Source organism: Equus quagga, chromosome 13 (genome assembly GCF_021613505.1).
Source record: "Equus quagga isolate Etosha38 chromosome 13, UCLA_HA_Equagga_1.0, whole genome shotgun sequence".
Lineage (NCBI taxonomy): Eukaryota > Metazoa > Chordata > Mammalia > Perissodactyla > Equidae > Equus > Equus quagga.
In genome coordinates, this window is record NC_060279.1 from 10,401,522 (window position 1) to 10,421,536 (window position 20,015).

The window sequence follows — 20,015 nt, forward strand, 5'->3', positions numbered from 1 at the left end:
TAAGATGGATGAATGGATGGATGGATAGAGGGACAGATATGTGATAAAGCAAAACAGCAAAATGTTGGAGGTAAAATTTAGGTGATGGCTGTTCACTGTAAAGTTCTTTAACTTTTTCTGTATATTTGAAATTTTTCTAAATATTGGAAAAGAACGGGGAATAGGGCTGCTCATAAGGGGAGAAGTTGGATTCTGTATATCAGAAGCTCACTACAAGTATCTGCTTCAATGAGATTGTAATAATTCTTAATCACTATGTAATTAAAAAAAATAAACAGTTGGGTTAGAAAACCCATTTCTACCTAGTCATTTTGATTTCCTAACCAAAAGAATGCCTTGATTAAACAGTGTACTATATTACAAATAGAGCTGGACAGAAAGCTGGGGGAAAAAATTCTGGATGAATGCACAGAGAGAAAGAGTAGTTGGAACTTTTAAAAGTATCGATCTTCCACCAAGCAAAATTATCAGATGTTAGTGATGATACTCAAATATATAAGGTGGGCAGACTACACAATATATAGTATGCACGTAAGAACTAGGTGACAGACAGCAGATTGCATCACTTGTGCCAGCAAAGTTAGTAAAGGAAATTTTAGGACCATAAAACAAGGAATAAAACCCTGTAGTAAGTCAAACTTTTTTAAAGCTTAAAAATAGGTATTCAAACTTTACTTTCATTCCATTTTACGTTTTTTGAGCACCTATTTTATGTCAGGTTCTGTGCTGGAAAAGTAAATAAAACCCAAACCTGCCTTCAAGATAGGGATAATGGGAGGTGAAAACAACTAATATAATACAGTAGTACAGGGGGAAAGAGAACTATTGTTTATTTAATTAGTGCCTGCTTTGTCCCAAAGCTCTAAGAGCTTACATTGTCCCATTTAATTCTTACCACCCCCTGAGATAGAAGGTACCTGAATATCTAACAGATGAGGAAACTAGGGATCTGCGAAGTTAGAGAACCTTCCTAAGGCTTCAGAGCTTAGTGGCAAAGCTAGAACTTAAATTGCAAATTCCAACCTCTGACTCCAGCAGCTGTTTTTTTTTCCATTGTGTGCATCCTCTAAAATAAATTCTCTGTGTATTAGAGGTGGAGAGGCAGCAGAACATTTCTTTCTTCCTGGAGAGTTTGGGAAACTGTTCCCAGAATTCCCAGAAACATATGTACAATCGGTGTTAGTCTTCTTCAGAAGGCGTTTGCCTGTACCTGAAACTTCAGCACCCAGATATGCGGTAGAATTATGTATTGTTCATTGTTGGGGTTGTCCCATTCAAACTCTGGATTTACAGAATGTGCACATAGTGAAATTCAGGAGCTTTTACACTAAGATCATGAATAGAATGTGTGTCTGAGTATACACTGAGAGCTCATTTGAATATCAGATATGCATTTTCCTGTGACACAGCTTCCACAAATCCTGCTGTTCTGTTTGAGTATTCAGAGATGGACTTTGTGATGTATGGCAGTGCAGCTGGGAGATGAAAGTGTTGATGTAGAGGATGAGGAGAGAATTCAGAGCAAATGAACTAGCACTATTAACATATAAAGCCATCTATTACCAGGTATAGCTGGATAAGAAATGAATTTAAAAATTCCCACAATTTGAGACCTTTGGACTGTAATGATTTCTAAAATGATATTGAGAGAAGTGTCTGTAGTCTCGAGAATAGTGCCATCTGAATACAGACCATCATTTGAGGGAGAAAGATCATGAAGTTAGCTTGGGAGGTGACTATAAAAACATTGTTACTTATAAGGAGTAATTTGAAGTTTGTCTTTTTAAAAGATTTGAGATGCTAAAAAGCTAAGCAGTTGGATTGAGTATACGGCATACTTACTAGAAAAGTCTAATGCAGATAGGATGTTGCAGTAAGTGAAGGTAAGATGAAAAGGTAGCATATGGCAGTGAGTGAAGTGTCTGATGGAAATTCGTTAGGTTGACTGAAGATTTATTTGCATTGGAGAAAAGTCTGGAGTTAAAATTCCATATCAAGCTGAGAAATAATGTGTTTTTTACCCCATTGTTGAATGACATTGTTATTTGATAAGGTATTTCAGAGATTCTGGATTTTAATTTTTCTGTAAGGAATGTCTTATGATAGAAAACCAAAGCCATTATTTTCTTTTAACCTAGAACTTACTCAATTAGAATTTTGATTCTCAAAACAGTGAATTATAATTGCTAGTCTGATTTTTAAATCCTCTTTGTAGTCTGTAGTCTCTTCAATTATTACATCCTCTCAAAGATTTTTCTTTTCGTAATTTATTTAGGTGAAATTCACATAACATAAAATTAACCGTTAATTTTAATTTAATTTTATTTCCAAGCTTTATTGAAGTATGGATAAATGCAAATTAAAATGTATATTTAAGGTGTATGATGTTTTGAGAGATATATACATTGTGAAATGATTACCACAATCAAGCTAGTTAACATATCCATCACCTCTTATAGTTAACCTTTTGGGGGAGTAAGAATATTTTGAAATTTACTCTGTTAGCAAATTTCAAGTATACAATACATTATTATTAGCTATAGTCACTATGCTGTACATTAGGTCTCCAGAACTTATTCACCTTATAATTGAAAGTTTGTACCCTTTGACCAACATCTTCCCATTTCCCCCAGCCCCTGGGGATTCTACTCTCTGCAAAATTAACCATTTGAAATGAACAACTCAGTGACATTTAGTACATTTGCAAGGTTGTGCAACCGCCACCTCTCTCTAGTTCCAAAACACTTCCATCTCCCCAAACCAAAACCCCTTACTGTTAAGCAGTTTCTCCATATTCCCTCTTTCCTCCCTAAACCCTAGCAACCACCAAATCTGCATTCTGTCTCTATGGATTTATCTGTTCTGAGTATTTCGTATAATGGAATCATATAATATGTGACCCAATGTGTTTTGCTTCTTTTACTTACATAATGTTTTGAATGTTCATCCACATTGTAAGCACATATCAGTACTTCATTCACTTTTATGGCTGAATACTATTCCACCGTATGTATATGCCACAGTTTGTTTCTCCATTCATCTGTTGATGGACATTTGGGCTGTTTCCATCTTTTGGCTGTTATGAATAGTGCTACTGTGAAGGTGCATGTACATGTACTTGTACAAGTGCCCATTCTTTGGGGTGTATACCTGGGAGTCGAATTGCAGGATCATGTGGTAATTCAATGTTTAACTTGTTAAGGAACTGCCAAACTGTTTTCCACAACAGATGAACCATTTTACATTGCTACCAGCGTGTGTGAGGGTTCCAGTTTCTTCACATCCTTGCCAACACTTATTTTCCACTTTTTTGATTCTAGCCATCCTAGTTGGTATGAAGTGGTACCTCATTGTGGTTTTTTTAGGTGTTTTTATTGTGATAAAACATGTATAACATAAAATTTGCCTTTTTAACCATTTTAAGTGTACAGTTCAGTGGCATTACTTGTATTCACCACTGTTTATTTCCAAAACCATCACCACTGTTTATTTCCCAAACTTTTTACCCCTCTTCCCCACTCCACCCACAGAAACTCTGTATATGTTAAGCAACTCTTCCTCATTCCCCTCCTTCCTCCTAATTCCTGGTAACCTCTAACCTACTTTCTGTCTCTGTGAATTGGCCTATTTTAGATATTTCATGTAAATGGAATCATACAGTATCTATCCTTTTATGTGTGGCTTATTGCACTTAGTATAATGTTTTTAAGGTTCATCCATGTTGTGGCATATATCAGAACTTCATTCCTTTTTATGGCTGAACACATTCCATTTGTGTATATACCACATTGTGTTTATCCATTTATCTGTTGTTGGACTTGCAGATTATTTCCACCTTTGGCTATTGTGAATAATACTGCAATAAACATGGGTCTAGAAGTATCTGTTTGAGTTCTTGTTTTCAATTCTTTTGGGTGTATACCTAGGAGTGGAATTGCTTGCGCATATGATAATTCTATATTTAACTTGTTGAGGAACCACTATGCTGTTTTCCAGCTGAACAATTTTACATTCCTACCAGCAATGTATGAAGATTCTGATTTCTCTACCACCTCACTAACTCTTATTTTCTGTTTTGTTGATTCTAGTCATTCTAATGGATGTGAAGTGGTATCTCATTGTGACTCTGATTTGCATTTCCTTAATGGCTAATGATGTTGAGCATCTTTTCATGTGCTTATTAGCCATTTGTGTATCTTTGGAGAAATGTCTGCTCAAGTCCCTTGCTCATTTTTTAATTGGGCTGTTTGTCTTGTTGAGTTGTAAGAGTTCTTTATATATTCTGGATATATAAAGATACATGATTTGCAAATGTTTTCTCCCATTCTGTAGATTGTCTTTTGACTTTTTTGATAATGTCCTTTGCACAAAATTTTTTAATTTTGATGAAGTCTAGCTTACTTTGTTGCTTGTGTCAAAGATCTTTTTACTTGACATAAGCACCATAAAATTCATAAAACATCTATTTAAGAAAAACAAATCTTTGTGTAATTTAATAATAAGAGTCCAAACTGTTCAGTTGAATACATACAGAATAATATAATGGTTAAATTGAATGAAAATTTGTGTGAGTTGAGTAGTTTTGTTTCCTTCTCTAAGCTTTACCATTCTGTGAAAAAGGGTCCCATTTACCTATAAAAGATATTTTGAGGTTTTTAACTAATGTTTATAGAACCTGAAAATGTGCTTATAAGACTGGCGATAAATTTTGTGAGCATATTATCTACTTGCTAATAACATCATCTGTCTTATTAGATTTCAAGATGTTGAAAATATCCCATTCAAATACTCAGATTATGTAATTGAATCATTTGTTATGAAAATCAAAGCTTCCTTTCTATTCCTATGATTCTTTTAAGCTGCTGAATGTAGAGACATATGACTGAGCAGTAAGAGATCTTACTGCCTCTAGATATCAGGCTGTGCTTGCCTTGGTGACAGAGAATGGAGATATAGATGACTGGAGACATTGATTTTTAAAGTACTCCCAGAACTAGGACTATTTTATTCCAGATATCCCAGTTTTCTCCCTGAAGCTTCTATGGATGTGCTGACTAGGCTCAGAGTAATACCAAAAGCCCTGCTCAGTTGGAAACTTCCTCTTTTTGGTATGTTTCTGGCATTTCTACTCACTGTAGCTCCTACTCTTGGCAGCCCTTTTTTATTTTTAGGTCTAATGAGTCAATAGGTAAAATTTGATTTTTGCCTTTGAAAATTTAAAGTATAAATTGAGTTGGGTAAGCACTTATGCTTTTATGAACTCATTGTTTAGATAAAAACCATAAAACATTGGTCAGTGGCATTATCTATGGCTGGCAGCTGTTAATGAGATACTAGCCATATGCTCCATATCCACATGAGACAAATGATTGTGTTCTGTTCTGTAGATTGTAGTACTTTTCCCTGCCAATAGTCTCTCAGATTTATCTCGCAAAAGAGACCAGACAAGAGAATATGGACAGATCAGCTCACATGCATTGTCCTGGAAAAGTAACTCAAAGATATGCCCAAAGGATTGGATGCTTGTTTCATCCTTGCATAAGCTGGAACTGTGCATTTATAAGTGGCAAGGGTGTACCATGCCTTATTACAAGAGATATCAAAAAAGCCAAATACATGGTTTTTGATCTCAAGGAGTGTCATTATTCTCAGAAAAGAACACACCCACATCTAGAAATGTCTTATGATTTAAAAGCAAGGTATAAACAAGTGCAGATGAATAGAGCACAAACTGAATCTGTTTGGGATAGTACCAGCTGTACCTAATCAGATAAAATTATTTCATATGGAAAATGTATGTCAATCTAAGAGATGAAACAGGCTAGTTAGTTGAAATTAACTGTGAATTTTAGTTTCTTCTAGATTTTCAGAAAAGGATTCATTTAACAGTAAAACTTATTTCAGATGTTTATAGTCTGTATTTTTTCACATTTTTTAACCCAGAAAATAGTGAAAATAATTGAAATATGTGCCATTTTAATGGCATCAACTTCTTAGTGCTGTCATTTTCATTGTCGTCTGGTATACCCATTAAACAGCACAATTATTCAAAGTTTAATTATTGCCTAGCACTGTGTGAAAGCTTATGTCTCTATTGCATATGTCACAGACTGTACCATTGGCTTTAAGTAAAGATACCCATTCATAGTTCTTGCTCTACATCCTTATTTACAAGAACTGTGTGATGAAACTCTATAACTGTAAGGATTTTTGTTATTTCTCCCAGAAGTTTTGACTTGCGCATCATTGCCGTGTGAGGAAGGTAGCAGCATTAAACCTGGTGTTTCCAGAGACCTTGTGGACTGTCACTTAGGACAGGCAGTTCCTCTTGTTTTGCCTGAAGAACAACATACTTTCTTTTGAGATACAATCTTCCTGACAAGGGAAATATGTTTACCAAACCCCTACTTTGTGGAAATTTTACAAAAGTTAAACCTGTAGCTTCTAGAGTGGAGAAAAGGACCCTGCCTTCTGACTTTCAGCTCTCTCCTGGTTGATTACCTGTCACGGTTCTATTTTAAGTGAGGTGGCAGATAAGTAAATACTAGCTTCTTTATATATAAATAAGCTGTCCACAAAAGGTTTTTTGTATTATTTAACTATCTTAAAGTTTAACTGGAGTAACTACAGGAAAAAGAAAAAGGACAGACTTTTTACTTAGTGCTATTTTAATGCTGGTGGTTGTATGAAATGAAAAGAAAAAAAGGCAATTCATTGTTTCAGAAAATAAGTGTTGACACCTAAAAGAGAGAAGCAAGTTACAAAGCTCCATAACATTTCTGGAACACTTTCAGTACACACACTTCAGATATATACTAGTGTCCAGGATAGATTTCTCAGTATATTTATCTACAACAGATCTTAAATATTTAAAACTAACAGAAGTTGTTGCATAAATTTTTCTGTAATTAGATAAGAATATTTTTATTGCTGATCTGCAGACAGTTCATGAAGATACCACTGCCTAAGATACTTCAACGTTGACAAATGTTGAGCGGTGAACTCCTTTCTTCATTTTCTATAACATAATTGTATTATCCTAAAATTCAATGGTTTTCTCACATACAGTTCAGAGTTGAGAGGTTCAAGGCTAGTAGGACAGCTCTGCCATCTTCACAAGCTGCTTCTGTCTGTGGATGCAAGAGTTGTTAGAGCTCTTGCCATCTCACTACCAATATGAGAAAGGAAGGGGCAGACACACTTCTTTCCTTTTAAGAGCACTCATACAAAATGGCACACGTCACCTTTGCTTACACCCAGACTTAATCATATGGCCTCACCAAGCTGCAGCGAAGGCTAGGGAAGGTATCTTTAGATGGGCAACCGCGAGCTCAGTCGAAACCCAGGAAAGATAATTATTTATAGAGTTGTGCATCTATCACCACATCCAGTTTTGGAACAGTTCTGTCACCCCTGAAAGTTCCTTCATCCTCATTTTCAGTCATTCCCCATCCCACCCCAGACTAGTCACTCATAATCTGCTTTCTGTTTCTGTAGATTAGCATTCTCTGGAAATTTCATATAAATAGAATCGTACACTATATAGTCTTTTGTACCTGGCTTTTTTGCCCTCAGCGTCGTGATTTTGAGGTTCATCTCTGCAATAGTCTTTATCAGTAATTTGTTCCTTTTTGTTGCATAGTAGTATTTCATTGTATGGATAGCCTACATTTTGTTTATCCTTTCACTAGTTAGTGGGCTTTTTGTTTCCAGTTTTTGGCTACTATGAATAATATTCCTATGAATATTCCTATGCAAGTTTTTGTGTGAACATGCATTTTCATTTCTCATGGGTAGATGCCTAGGAGTAGAATTGCTGAGTTGTATAGTAAGTTTATGTTTAATTTTTAAAGAAACTGCCAAACTGTTTTGCAAAGTGGCTCTAACATTTTACATTCCCATCAGCAGTTTACGAGGATTCTAGTTTCTCCATATCCTCAACAACACTTGATGTTGTTAATTTTTCTTCATTAAAGCCATTCTAGTGGGTGTGTAGTACTATCTCATTTGAAGTTTTTGTTTACATTTTCCTAACGATGCTGAGCATCTTTGCATGTACTTACTAATCATTTGTATATCTTCTTTGGTAAAATGTTCCAAGCTTTTACCCATTTTTTATTTGGGTTATTTGTCTTCTTATTGAGTCATGAGAGTTCTTTATGTATTCTGAGTACAAGTCCCTTATCAGATATATGATTCATAAATATTTCCTCCCAATCTGAGGCTTTTCTTTTTATTTTCTTAATGAAGAGCAAAGTTTTAAATTTTATTTTGTTAATTAAATTTAATTTACCAATATTTATTTTTATGGATTTTGGTTTTTTTGTCGTATCTAAGAAATCTTTGCTTAATGCAAGTTACAAGATTTTCTCCTAGATTTTCTTCTTAAAGTTTTATAGTTTTAGCTCTTATATTTAGGTCATGATCCATTTTGCTTTTTTTTTTTTTTTTGTATAATGTGAGATAAGGGTCTGCATACATTTTTTTGTGTAGGGATATTGAATTGTCCTAACACTGTTTGTTGAAAAGACTATTCTTCCCTCGTTGAATTTCCTTGGCATCTTTGTTGAAAATCAATTGACTATAAATGTAAAAGTTTATTTCTGGATTCTCATTTCTGTTCTGTTAATCTGCATATCTATCCTCACCTGACTAGATTTTTAAGACTCTCACAGTAATATATTCAAACTTACCTTCTTGCTTTGTTATCTAATCCAGTCAATGATGGGAGCTGAAATGACCTCATAACATGTAAACATCACTGAAGAGAATGATACAGGAGCTAAACAAAGTTTTGTATTTACAGGCCAGATAAATTAATAGCAGATAAGAAGCATGTCAGTCCAGAAGGCAAAAAGGTCCAAACTGAAAAAAAAATGACAGTCATAAAAGTGAAGTTTTTGTTGTGGTAAAATACATATTAACAGAGAGACCTCAGCAGACAGTGGCTTAAACAAGGATTTCTCTTTCATTTTTCTCTTTTAGTATCAGTTTGAGTGTACGCAGTCCACATTGGATGTGGTGGCTGCGTTGAGATCAGGGACCCAGACTTTTCCTATCTTGTTGCTCTACCATCTTCAGGGATGTTGCCCTCATCTTCATGGTCGTATACTCACCACCACATTTTCTAGGTCTGTATTCCACTTGGAGGGAAGGGTGAAAATAGGAAAGGGAAAGCATGCCTCTTCCTATGAGGGAGCTTTCACGTATCCGTTCTACCCATTCCATTGGCCAAAACTTGTCACTAACCATATCTAGATGCAAAGAAGGCTTGGAAGCATAATCTTTAGCTGAAGGCCGTGTACCCAGCTAAAAATATGTTACTAACTTATATGCAGAATGTAAACAAATACATGGACAAAGAAACAGTTCAGTGGTTACCAGGGGGAGCAGGGTGGGAGGTGGGCACAGGGAGTGAAGGGGAGCACTTATGTGGCGACAGACAAGAAACAATGTACAACTGAAATTTCAAGATGCTGTAAACTATTATGAATCTCAATTTAAAAAAATGAAAAAAATATGTTACTAAAAACCATTGGGGATAAAAAGCAGAAAAAAAAAGGAAGTTTGGCAACAATTGTTAGCTCAGGTGCCAATCTTTTTTAAAAAAGAAACCTAGAGAATGCATATTTAGAGGTAATTAGTAGATGATACCTCCAATTATATTTCTATTATGTATAGTTACATTTATAAATATAGTTATATTTATGTATACATCAGAAGATGAACATTGAGTAGTTACCTTTAAGGCACTATTGGGATTGTAAAGATTGCCTTCAGTGAGATTTCCAGAATTTAATAATTGGTGGTAGGGAAAGTAGTCATAGTTTTATGACATAAAAAATGCATTTGAAAACTGAAAATGGTGTTTCTGTTTTTCAAGCACAGCCACTGAAGATCTAAGCTGCACCATTTACAGTTTTTCAGCTGCCTTGTTTTAGTAATTCTTCACTTTAAAAAACGTTTATCGAGTGAGTACCTTACATGTGCCAGGGATAGTAGGGTGAATTGTCTGTATCCAGAAGTATAATTATGTTTGGCCTTGGACAGGGAACATGTAGAATATCCTGAAATGTTGCAGTTTGAATAATAGTAAGAGATAGTAAGAGGCTTTTATAATAAAGAACTATGTCATGAAGTATTTGTGTCTTTGGAAGAGCCAAGACTGGAAGCAAAGAGTTATAAGAGTGTGTCCCAGATCTTTTACTCATCAGGCAACTGTGGGCTGGCCTCAGTTTCCTCATCTTTAAAATGAGGGGGTTGATTATATACTTTCTCTGCTCCTCTTTGTTTCTGTAATTCTATAGCTCTTGATATCTACAATGTATATATTATATGTACAATACACTATGTGTTGTGTATTATCTATAGTCTGTATGTCTCTTTGATTCTATAGTTCCAATTATCTATAATCTGTAGTTCTAGGATATCTATTGCAAACCACCCCAAAACATAGGATCTTAAAAAAGTGACCACTATGCTCACAGATTCTGCATGTCAAGAATTCAGACACGGTATAGTGGGCATGGTTTTATCTCTGCTCCATACTATCTTGGGCCTTATTTGGAAAGACTTAGATGACTGGAGACAACTTGAAAGAGTAGGGGCCAGAATCATCTGGAGGTTCTTCCCTCTTCTGTCAGGTGCCTGGAATGGGATGACTCAAAGATGGGGCTAAGCTGAGATTACTGAATGAAACACCTTTGGCTTCTCCATATGCTTAGGGCAGCTTCTCCATCTGTTTAGGGCTTCTTCACAACATGGTAACCTGAGTGTCTTACACAGCAGCTCAGAGCTCCAGGAGCTAGTGTTTTCCAAGAGCAAGGTTTTATCTTGTGAGATGATTGAAAGATTTTAGTGAAATAAAAAATTTAGGGGAGCTCGCCCCGTGGCCGAGTGGTTAAGTTCATGCCCTCTGCTTTGGTGGCCCAGGGTTTCGCTGGTTCAGATCCTGGGTGCGGACATGGCACCGCTCATCAGGCTATGCTGAGGTGGCCTCCCACATAGTGCAACCAGAGGCACTTACAATTAGAATATGCAACTATGTACTGGGGGCCTTTGGGGAGAAGAAGAAAAAAAAGGAAGATTGGCAACAGATGTTAGCTCAGGTACCAATCTTTAAAAAAAAAAATTAGGAATTATTTTAAAAACCAAATAGATACAAGTAAGTAGAGTTATAAAAAAGTAAGTAGAGTTATAAAAGTTTGTTTGAGGCTACCAAGACACTAAAACTGTCATTTATTGAGTGCATACCATATGCTAGGTACTGTTCCATAAGCACTTTTATGGATTATCTCATTTATTCTTCACAACAATCTTATGCAGAAACCAAGGATTAGAGAAGTTAAGCAAGTGTTACAGGTTGCAATCCTGTTACATGGCTTAACTGTGACTCACAACAGGTCTAACTCCAAAGTTTGTGGCTTCACATTGTCAGGGGCTGAACTGTGTCTTTCTTTCCTCAGAGTCACATGTTGCAGTCCTAACCAATCCGTAGCATCTCAGAATGTGGCTGTATCTGGAGACAGGGTCTTTAAAGAGGTGTCAAGGTTAAATGAGGTCGTTGGGATGGGCCCTAATCCAATACCACTGGTGTCCTTATAAGAAAAGGAGATTAGGACACAGATAGACACAGAGTGAACACCACGTGAAGACAAGGGGGAGGACGGCCACCTATAGGCCAAGGAGAGAGGCCTCGGAAGAAACAACCCTGCTCACACCTTTATCTCTGACTTGTAGTCTCCAGAGCTGTGAGGAGATAAATTTCTGTTATATAAGCCGCCCAGTCTGTGGCGTTTTGTTATGGCAGCCCTGGCAAACTAATATTACCACTAATAACACTATACTAATGTATGTATTTGTTGTTTTTTGATTCATCGCTATTTTTTTATTGAGATTTTTAAAATTGAAGTAACATTGATTTATAACATTATATAAATTTCAAGTATACATCATTATAATTTGACTTCTGTTCCAAATTCTAGTTTCCATCCATCATCAGAAGCAGGATAGCTGGATCATCTGGTAGTTCTATTCTTAATTTTCTGAGGAATCTTCATACTGTTTTCTGGGTGGCTGCACCAATTTACATTCCCAACAGCAGTGTGTGAGGGTTCCTTTTGCTTATCCTTTCCAACACTTGTTATTTCTTGTCTTTTTTCTTTTTTTTATTAAGATTATGATAGTTTACAACCTTGTGAAATTTCAGTTGTACATTATTGTTTGTCAGTCGTGTTGTAAGTACACCACTTCACCCTTTGTGCCCACCCCCCAAACCCCCCTTCTCCCTGGTAACCACCAATCAGTTCTCTTTGTTTACATGTTTAACTTCCACCTGTGAGTGGAGTCATACAGAGTTCGTCTTTCTCTATCTGGCTTATTTTGCTTAACATAATCCCCTCAAGGTCCATCCTTGTTGTTGTGAATGGGACTATTTTATCCTTTCTTATGGCTGAGTAGTATTCCATTGTATATATATACCATATCTTCTTTATCCAATCATCAGTTGATGGGCACTTAGGTTGCTTTCACATCTTGGCTATTATGAATAATGCTGTAATGAACATAGGGGTGCATGGGACTTTTGGAATTGCTGATTTCAAGTTCTTCAGATAGATACCCAGTAGTGGGATGGCTTATTTCTTGTCTTTTTTTTTTTTTTTTTTTAAAGATTTTATTTTTTCCTTTTTCTCCCCAAAGCCCTCCGGTACATAGTTGTGTATTCTTCGTTGTGGGTCCTTCTAGTTGTGGCATGTGGGACGCTGCCTCAGCGTGGTTTGATGAGCAGTGCCATGTCCGCGCCCAGGATTCGAACTAACGAAACACTGGGCCGCCTGCAGCGGAGCGCGCGAACTTAACCACTCGGCCACGGGGCCAGCCCCTCTTGTCTTTTTAATTATAGCCATTCTTACAGACATGAGGTGATATCTCATTGTAGTTTCGATTTGCATTTCTCTACTAATTAATGATGTTGAACATCTTATTATGTGCCTGTTGGCCATCTGTATATCTTCGTTGGAAAATGTCTGTTCAGATCATCTGCCCAGTTTTTAATTGGGTTGTTTGGGGTTTTTTTGTTGTTGAGTTGGATGAGTTCTTTATATATTTTGGATGTTACCTTCTTATGGGATGTATGATTTGCAAACATCTTCTCCTAACCGGTAGCTTATCTTTTCATTTTGTTGATGTATTGAGATATTATTGACATATAATGTTGATTTCATTTTAGGTGAACAACATAATGATTTGATATGTAATGATTTGCTTATAATGCAAAATGATTACCATAATAAGTTTAGTTAACATCCATCACCACACTTACTTACAAATTTTTTTTCTTGTGATGATGTGTGTATGTGTTTTTATCAGCCTACTTTTGTGTGGTCCTTCAGATCATCCTCTCCCTTACAAAGATGTTGTCAACAAAATCCATAACAGCTGATTTCTTCTCTAACTATATTGGTTTCGTTTGTTTTTATATGACTCACTATTATCACTTGCCGAGGCTTGCAATAAAGATGTACAGTTCTCCAAGGTAAAAATACCTTCTCTCAGGCATACTCTCACCTGTAAGATGGAGTTCTTCCCTGTTTTGAGATGTAAGCATTAGTAACCTTTAAGGAGGTTATTTTTTGTAGAGGTCAAGGTTCAATTAAGATTATTTCAAAATAACACAGAAATTAACATGAAAATTTCTGGTCTTATATAGCTAGTTATCAGCTGCTAAGAACTGTTCAAATATGGTGGAAATTAGACTTCATCAACATAATAATTCATCCCCTAAACCCTATATTTACTACTTGTTATCTGTCGTGCCTGAATTTTTTTGTCTTGTTTTATGTATGTAAATCTTGCCTCCTCAATGAGCTTCCTCAAGATGCATCCTTTTAATCCTCTCTGGCTACTAAAATGTACTGTAACGCTTGTTGCAGGTGGGCATTAACTGCATGTTAAACTGAATTGTGATTTTCAGATTTAGATATTGTGGGTACATTTTCCCACTAAGCCCCACTGTTGAAACAATATTGAAATCAATATGGGAAAGGAGATTTATTTTCCACACTTGAGTGTTGTTTTGATGCATGCACTCTGCCCTTTGGTTTTTAAAACTACTATTTCTTTTCCTGACATGTTCTTCAGATAGTGGCTCTCTCTCCCAGCGCTGCATTCTCACCATGGAGTTTAACGTGACCTACTCATGTATTGGTAGAGAAATGTTTCTGAATAAGGACCAGGCATTTGATCATTTTGTGAGATATTCTCGATCTCCTCCAGCTGAAAAAGCAAATGACAACATTATTCCTAACACTGGAATGCATACATATTATTCACATCTCAAATATACTAAAACTTTTTGGGTTTTGGTAAAGAAATTCAGTGTAGTGGGTTCAAATCCTTTCTATGCCACTTACCAGCTGTGTGACTTTAAGCAAATCAACTTAACTTTGTTGTACTTTGATTTCCTGTTCTGTAAAATGTAGACAATAATAGGATATGTTTGTAAAGTTGTGAGAATTAAATAAGGTAAAACATGTTATGTGCTTATAACAGCACGTGGCACATAGGGAGCCATGTAAATGCTAGCCATTATCATCATTACTGTTACCTGTCAGATATTTGAATGTAAGAAATAACTAAAATCACCTTTAAGGCTGATGGTTTGTTTAAAGTATAGTAGGTATTCAGTGAATGTTTGCTGGATAATATTTAAAAATATACCAAGTACATATGGAGCATTTATTGAATAGATGACTATTTTTCCAAAGACAATAGCACATTTTAAAGAGTTGGAATATTTTAAGTATATGGCACCTCTCCATGATTTTCACCGTGCTAAATTCTGCTTGATTCAAAGTCCAGAACCTTCCCAAAGAACAGGAGCTCAAAGCCTTACCCTTAGTGCCATGTCTGGATAAATGATATATAGTCAAATTCCATGATAATGTTAATCATTTGAGTATATTCTGCATAAACAAGGATTTAGAAGCCAGTTGCTTAATTATAGACTTTGTCTCCTCTGAACTTTTATCAAAAAAGTATTTAGTTAAAACTTACATTGCCAGGTAGTTTCACTGGGAGATATAATGCAAATCTCACGTTTGGGAGATACGAACGTGACTGAGCTACCACACGTGGGGCAGAGGTACCTGAGGCTTGTAAGGGCTTCATTTCCAAACTACAGGACTGTCCAGTCAGTATCATAAGAAAGGTACAGAATCCTCTGGAAATCTGGAAAAGGGGAAAGAACATCTCTCACTGCAGAATCAGAATCTCCAATGGCGTTAATGGAGAGCTGAAAGATTGCTTTGTCTCCTACTTCCCAGAAAATTTAGGGTAATCAGATTCTGCTGAGATACATTTTTCTACTCCTAACCTTACCTTACTCATTTTTTTTCCAGCTCAGAAAAAGATTTATCCCCGTGAGTTCAACATTAATTCTTTCAACCTTGCTTCCAATCTGATCCCTTCCCATCTCTCCCAGGACCTTGCACCAAGGGATAATCTCTGTTGTCATAACAATTTCCACTTCTCTTCCAATGACTCTTTCCTTAAACCTGGAACGTGTTATCTTTCTCATATTAAGAAAAACTGGTCAGAAAGTTCTTGGGCCCCCTCATACTGATACCGCCTCTCCGTCTCTCCCCATCCCTTAAATAGAAACTCCACAAATGAGGAGTTTATACTTGTCTCAACTCTGCACACTTAAAAAGAATTATTATTTTTCATTATGAACTATTTCAAAAACAGAATTATAGAATAAACGCTCATGTATTTGTGCCCCAATTAATAAATGTTAATGTTTTGTGGTATTTGAGATCTTTTTTTTTTTTTGAAGATTTTATTTTTCCTTTCTCTCCCCAAAGGCCCCTGGTACATAGTTGTGTATTTCTCAGCATGACCTGATTAGCAGTGCCATGTCCGCGCCCAGGATTCGAACTGGCGAAACCCTGGGCCACCGAAGCAGAGCACCCAAACTTAATCACTTGGCCACAGGGCCGGCCCCAAGATCTTTTTTTAGGAAGTGAAACAATCCAAATATAGTTGAAGACTCATTTACCTTCAGTCACTTTATCCTCCCTTCCTCCAGAGGTTTCTACTACCCTACCGTCAGCGTGTATTCATCCCACTGACTTTAAAAAATACTTTTAATACGTTATAATAAGAGCTAACAGTTATGTGGCCCTTATTATGTGCCTGTCACTGTTCTAAGCACTTGGCATATATTGTATTATTTAGGGTTCTCCAAAGAAATAGAACCAATAGGATATAGAGAGAGAGCAAGAGATTTATTTTAAGGAATCATCTCACATGATTGTGGGGGCTGGCAGGTCTGAAATCAATATGGCAGGCTGGATTGAGACAAGAGTTGATGTTGCAGTCTTCAGTCTCATTTTTTCAGGGCAGCAGGCTGGAAAACTGAGGAGGATTTCTGTGTCACAGTCTTGAGGAGAATTCTTTCTCTTTCAGGAAACCTAATAAGTCTTTACCCTTAAGGCCTTCAACTGATTGGATGAGGCCTACACACATTATCAAGAATTATCTGCTCTACTCAAAGTCTACAGATTTAAATCTTTTTTTTTTTTTTTTTTTTTTGAGGAAGATCAGCCCTGAGCTAATATCTGCTGCCAATCCTCCTCTTTTTGCTGAAGAAGACTGGCCCTGAGCTAACATCTGTGCCCATCTTCCTCTACTTTATATGTGGGATGCCTGCCACAGCGTGGCTGGCCAAACAGTGCCATGTCAGCACCTGGGATCCAAACCTGTGAACCCCGGGCTGCCGAAGCGGAACGTGCACACTTAATCGCTGCACCACCAAGCTGGCCCCTGCAGATTTAAATCTTAATCACATCTGAAAGATACTTTCATAGTAACATCTAGACTGGCATTTGACCAAACATCTGGGCACCAGAGCCTTGTCAAGTTGACGTATAATGTTAACCATATCATGTATTAAACACTTTAATCATGATAGTCTGTGAGGCAGTTACAGTTATTGTTTTCATTTTTGAATGAGGAAACTGAGGCACAGAGAGGTAAGTGCCTTGCTCAAAGTCACACAGCTACCAAGTGGCAGAACAAGAATTCCAACCCAGGAAGCCTGGCTCCAGAATCTTTATACCACATGCTATTCTGTTTCTTCAGAAATAATAAATACTGTGTTTTGTTTTGTATGTCTTTAAATTTTGCATAGATGATTTTATACGGTACTTACCCTTTTTAAGTTTTACTTTTTCCTCTGAGTATTGGTTTTGAGATGCGCCTATATTATTACATGTAGACCTACTAGCAATCCATTGTACAAGTATAGTACGGTTTCTTTATTCATTCTCTAATTGATGGACATTTGTTTCCAGTTTTTACTATTACAAATAATACTCGCCCAAACATTCTCGTGTATATCTCTTTGTGCACCTCACCAAAAGTCTTTCTAGGGCATATACTTCAAAATGGAGTTTTTAGATTTTAGGATATGTACAGCTTCAACTTTAGATATTGCCCAATTGTTCTCAAAAGTGGTCATTCCGGTTTACACTTCCGCAGCATTATCTGAGTTCCTGTTTCCCCCACATCATCCCTTGCACTGGGTATCCTTGAGTTTTCTGATTTTTGCCAGTCTGAGTGAAATGGTATCTCTGTACACTTTAAACTTACACGATGTTATTTGTCAGTTATATCTCAGTAAAGTGGGGGATGGCGGGGGGGGGGGTGAAGAAAGAAAAAAGATAGCTCCATGTTGTTCCCTCATTTCCCTGCTGACTGGTGAGGTGGTACCTCTTTTCATGTGTTTGATGGCTCACCTTTTCTTTGAATTTCCTATTCACATCAGTTGCTGATTTTCTTAATGGATTGTCTTCTTTCTACTGATTTATATATTAATTCTTTTTTTTTTTTAAAGATTTTGTTTTTCCTTTTTCTCCCCAAAGCCCCCTGGTACATAGTTGCATATTTTTTAGTTGTGGGTCCTTCTAATTGTGACATGTGGGACGCCACTTCAGCATGGCTTGATGAGTGGTGCCATGTCTGCACCCAGGATCCAAACCGGCGAAACCCTGGGCCCCCGAAGTGGAGCACACAAACTTAACCACTCGGCCATGGGGCTGGTCCCAGTAGTTTTATTCTTTTATTCATAGATTATTTAGACGTCTGTAATGATTGTAATCGTCTGTAAATAATGACAGTTTTTTGCCTTCTTTCTAATTTCTAAACTTTATGTTCATTACTTTCTCTCATCTTATTGCATCAGTAAGAACTTTCACTAACTGTTAAAAGAGCCGTGATAACAAGCATCCTTGTTTTGTTCCTGATTTTGAAGGGTATGTTTCTAAAGTTTCACCGTTAAATACTATGTTTGCTCTAGGTTTAGATTGACAGCTTTTGTTGAGTTTAAAATAGTGATTTCTATTACTGATTTGCTAAGTTTTTTTTAATAAGTCATGTTTTCATGCTTTTTGTGCATCTGTTTAGATGATTTTATGATTTTTTTCCTTTAACCTAATATATGAATTACAATAATATTTCTTATTTAATCATATTTTAAAATAATTGGTAAAATGACATGGTTCAAAATCCAAAATGTAAAACTGACCTTGTCTTCCAAACCTGCTCTTCCTCCTCACTTTCCTGTGTCGAGGAATGGTACCATCCAGCCAAAAACCTTAGCAGCTGATCTAGGCATTGTTCACATCTATTCAGTGACTAAGTCCAGTGCATTTTCTGCTGCTTTTTCTTTTTTTCTTTAAAGATTTTATTTTTCCTTTTTCTCCCCAAAGCCCCCTGGTACATAGTTGTGTATTTTTAGTTGTGGGTCCTTCTAGCTGTGGCATGTGGGATGTCACCTCAGCTTGGCTTGATGAGTGCTGCCATGTTGGCTCCCAGAATCCAAACCAGCGAAACTCTGGGCTGCCAAAGCGGGAGCATGCAAACTTAACCACTCGATCACGGGGCCAGGCCAGCCCCCATTTTCTGCTTCTTAATAACATTTGTCCTCACCTTCTTGATTCTTTCCTGATTGCCTAATCATTCTCCACATTCCTTCCAGAACATGAAATTCCTTTTGTTTAAAATCCTTCAATGACTCCCAACTCATAGTATCTAGAACTTTCAACTCCTTGCTATGCCCTGTGAGGCCCTTCACAAGATCTGGCCCTTCTCCAGCTGTGCAGTGCTCCACTTCCCACTGATTCCCCTGCCGATCAGTCATTCCATGGGGCCTTTCTCAGTATTTCTCCCTTTGTTCAGCTGTCCAGCACTTAGTTATTTTTCTAGGCCCAAGCCTTTCCTTCTTCTATGGTACATGTCCTAAATCCCAGATGGAGTAGACCATTTAATCTTTGCTCCCTAGTCTACCCCATACAGATCTTAGTTAATCTTTTGGCAAGTTATGGTCTCTGTTCATGTATGTATTTATCTTCCCTACTAGACTATGTATCTTAAAGATCGTGACTAGTTTATTCATCATTGTATCCTCACCGTTCAGTATACATATTAGGTGGATGAACAAAGAAACAGACAGGCAATAATTGAGGTAAAGGAGAAAGGGATTATTCCACAAGGAAATAATATAAGCAAAAAGTCTATAAAGATTTAACTGTGACTGTTAATTTCGTTATCTACTTTGAACCCTGAGTGGACCTCCGGGAACTCCAGAAATGTTTGTTTATCTAGTGACTGACTGACTGAAACAGATTCTTTTGGCTGCAATATTTTGCAACTTTGTTGCCACTTTTCTTTCTGTCTTTACACAGAAGCTTTTTTTCTGTCTCTGTCCCTTCCTTTGGGGATTTTACTTTCTTTTAAATTCGTTCATGTATTTGGTCGATAATTATTTTCTGAGTACCTGCTGTGCATAGGCTCCATGCTGGTGCTGGCACTAGAGTCTGTCCCCACCCTCCGGAGAGCCTGTCTGGCTGGTGGGGGATACAGATTTGTAAGCAACAAATAGCACAGGGCTTCTGCATGGCTCTCCTGGTTCTCTTGGCATTTTTTTCCCCTGTGACCCCCACTTTGTAAAGGAA

The 20,015-nt window shown here is 36.9% G+C and overlaps 1 protein-coding gene across 2 annotated transcripts in view; it reads left to right on the forward strand.

Moving 5' to 3' along the window:
- The window catches only part of RABGAP1L (RAB GTPase activating protein 1 like), a 666,720-nt gene that overhangs the window by 587,581 nt on the left and 59,124 nt on the right, over window positions 1-20,015 (forward strand). The gene's annotated exons all lie outside the window — the stretch shown is intronic.